The following is a 3,922-nucleotide window of genomic DNA, read 5'->3' on the forward strand; positions in this document are numbered from 1 at the left end:
AAAAATGCAAAATGAGTCTGCAGTATCTTGTTAGTCCCAGAAAATAAGGAAATGCTGCAGTTAAGGGAGGCACATACCAAAAAAACAAAGGAACCCAACTGAGAAAATTCCCAATCACCAAAACTGGGACAATCACAAAACAAAACAAATAACGATAGCACTGGATTCTAACTCAGAGAATAAAATAATATATATGAGGATATACTGATATGAATAAATGATCGAATAAATAAATATCTGAGGACAAGAAACAAGTCTGTCTCACAGAAGAATTCTAAGTAATCTATGTAGATAATCCCCCTCCAGGAAATGGAGCTTAATTCTCTCCCTTTGAGTAGGGGCTGGACTGACTGACTTGCTTCCCATAGAGAGAATACAGAAAGGGGAAAATGGGGACTTTCTGATGAAGAAACCCAGTGGACTCTGTCTTAGCCAAGTGATCCAGGTTAACCTCACCAGGGATGAGTCATGGTAGGTCCCCCCGATAGGACGGGACGAGAAGGGCACTTCACCTCTGTGGTTTTCTTTCCCCAAAATCCATAACCCCACTTGAATCATGAGAAAACAGTAATAAAACCCCAAAGGATGGACATCCACAAAATACCTGACCGCTACTCCTCAAGTATGTCAAAGTCAAAAAAAGCAAGGCTGAGAAAACGCTAGACTGGAAGAGACTAAGGAAGTATGAGAGCTAAAAGCAATGTGGCGTCCTGGATTGGATCCTGGGATAGAAAAAGGACAATATTAGAAAAACGAGTGAAAGCTGAATAAAGCCTGTAGTTAATGCATTGCACCAATGTTAATTTCTTAGTTTTGACAGACGTGCTGTGGACGTGTAAGATGTTCATGTCAGGGAAGCTGGGAAAAGGGTATGTGGGACTCTCGACTCTACACGATCTTTCCATAAATCTAAAATGATTCCAAAATAAGTTTAAAAATCTGTGAGCTAGCATACTGTTGATAGCCACTTATCACAGAGAAGGTGAGCGGATTTGAATTGCTTGATTATTGAAAAATAAAAGTAACTAATCTCTACAGTGGCCAATGATTGCAACTGCGTTGCCAGTGAGAAACCCAGCACACGTGCCACAAAAGGTTTTCAAAGTCGCTCCTCTTCTCATGATCAATTATTGAGAAGGTTCTGTTATTTAAAGGTCTCATTTTAATCAAATTAACTGTATTAATTTCACTCTATAGATACAGTCTCATCCTACTTATTTTTATATAAAATGGGACCGCACTGGTGATATCCTGTGCCGTCTAAACGACCACGTATTGCAGTAAACTAAAAGGAGCAAATGGATACATTATTCCCCATCCTCTTATCTGGGGGCCACAGAAAGTAAGATGGAGACACAAGAGCCAAACAACACAGGGGTAAAGACTCAAGCTCCTAAGCTGACTTACACATTTACCTGCATGGAGTCACCAGCCACAAAGCTGAGACCACACAGAAACACGAAGCAAATCAAACATAGACTTGGTCAGCTCAGTGGTGATGACGGCAGCAGAGGTTTTAAATGTGTGCAGTGTTTTCATTTGTTTATTTTAAAAATTGTGGTAAAATAGACATTACATAAAATGTACTGTTTTAACCATTTTAAAGTATACAATGAGAGTCATTAAGTACATTCACAGCATGCATCCATCCGTTCTCTCTGGTTCCATAACTTTTTCATCTCCCCAAAAGGAAGCTCTGTTCCCATTAATTCACTTCCCATTTCCTCTTTTCCCAGCCCTGGTACCCACTGATCTGTGTTCTGTCCCTGTGGATTTACCTGTTCTGGATGTTTCCTGTAACTGGGTCTACAATGTTTTTACCAGTGTTTTTCAAAGTGTAGTTCTCACCTCCAGCCTGGGAACCTCACCTGAAAAACGTGTTAAAATAAAATTTCCTTTATCTTAGTCTAGGTCTGCAGAATCAGAATTAGGGGTGTGTGGTGGCCTCTAGGAATCTGAGATTTGACATACTCCCCAGGTGATCCTAATGCCCACTAAAGTGTGAGAAAATCTGAAATAGCTAGTCCTCTCCATCTTCTATTAACCTTGACACCATGGATGGCCGCTTTCCTGTGGGGTTAGCTGGCCAACTTGACAAATGAATTTCCGATTGGAAATTAATCACTGAGGTTGACTCAATATGTAACTTTTCCCAAGAGAATGGCAGTATGAATTGAGACATCTTCAAATACAGTTTCAGACTGAAAGCTTTAGTTCTTCAGAGGTTAAAGGCCCCATGACATCACCTTAGCACTGACCACCCTGTTCCCCAAACCCTGCACCAGGAGGTCTGAGCCACCTTGGGGAATGGACAGACCCACTCCTATCCCCAGGGCAATCTGACTTGCTCTCCAGCTCTACGTTTTGTGGGTGTAGGAGCAGTGGGGGGAGCTTGAATATTTGGGCTCTGAATAATAATTGATTTCAAATTTGTTTGAAAACAAAAAGTCACTGCCTTAACCCGTATCAATGAACTCCTATTAGTCAGATTCCTGGCACTGTTATAGACCAGTGTGGGGGTCATTATAACATTAGGGTGACAGATAGGGCTGAGTCTAAGACTACTCTAGGGAACTTTGGGGACTGTAGCACATGCTGTAAGTTTCAGGGGTACCCACAGGTAATGCATCTCTAAGTCAAGTCCATTCGGTAAGTCTGGTCCCTAACTCCTGCGCTCAAGTGATCCTCCTGCCTCAGCCTCCCAAGTAACAGACTGCAGTCACACACCACCACACCTAATTTAAAAAAATTTTTTTTAGAGACATGATTTTACTATGTTGGTGGTCTCAAACTCCCGGGCTCAAGCAATCCCCCTGCCTCACCCTTGAATTACTGGAATTACAGGCATGTACCACTGTGCCCAGTTCCTCTTGCCCATTTCTGTGTTTCTTTTTTTCTGTGATCCCCTTGCTCATTTTAAAAACATTTTTGGCTTTAGGTTTTTAGCCTGGTTTTATCTTCTTGCTCTACCTACCCTGTCCCTCTACCTACCCTGTTATCTTCTTGGTTTCTTCATCCCCAAATTCATCTCTGGCTGAGATTTCTCTCCTGAGGTTCAGGCCAACATACACAACTGCCAAGACATCCCCACATGGGGGCTGGCAATAAACAGATGTATGTAAAAGACACAAGGAATACTTGTCCCACACTGAGTGAAGGAGAGGGGAAAGAAAAGGGAAAGAACAACATCAAACATTTCTCTGATGTTTCAAGCCCCAGCACCACCAATTCTAGAGAAAACAGACAGAAACAAGAAGGAATATAAATTTCGTTTCAGCCACAGTGAATTTTATGTGAAGGTGACCCTCGAAAGCAAAAGTTTTCAGAACTCTTTTAGAGCATGTTTCCAAGATTCAGGACAGATAGCAAGACACTAAAGAAAGAACCAAGGAGATGGCATTCCTAACCAATGATTTGTCCTAGGTGTTCTGTTCTATATACTATTATCCTTACATCCCTGGAAAACACAGCCAAATTCTTTCTTAGGTTTCAGACATACCTGACTGCCCTTTTCCCTGTGGGTCCATCTCCTAGTATTAATTATTTTTACCATATTCCAAAGATATGATCAGCTGGCTCATAAAAGGAATATCTATAGCAATATTCTTAAGACCTAAAGTTTGGGATCACCTGCAAGCATGTAGGAAGGAATTGAAATGAAGAAACTCCCTGGAGACATGATTTAGAAGCCGTCACGTGTTGCTGTCAGTAACATGCCTACAGCAGGCAGCCCCAGGGACAGACAGCAGGTGAGCGCAAACACCAGATTCAGACCGTTGACTTTTCCCCATCCTGTTGATGTTCCTTCACCATCCTTAGTGAAGAGAAGAGAAATGCTGCTGGCAGAACTCACATTCTCTGAACAGGTGACTCACGAGCACTGTGACTCACAGCGTATGTAGGACTGCTTGGGTCCAGGTGT

The sequence above is a fragment of the Colobus angolensis genome, unplaced genomic scaffold, assembly GCF_000951035.1.
Source record: "Colobus angolensis palliatus isolate OR3802 unplaced genomic scaffold, Cang.pa_1.0 Scaffold414, whole genome shotgun sequence".
NCBI classification, from domain to species: domain Eukaryota; kingdom Metazoa; phylum Chordata; class Mammalia; order Primates; family Cercopithecidae; genus Colobus; species Colobus angolensis.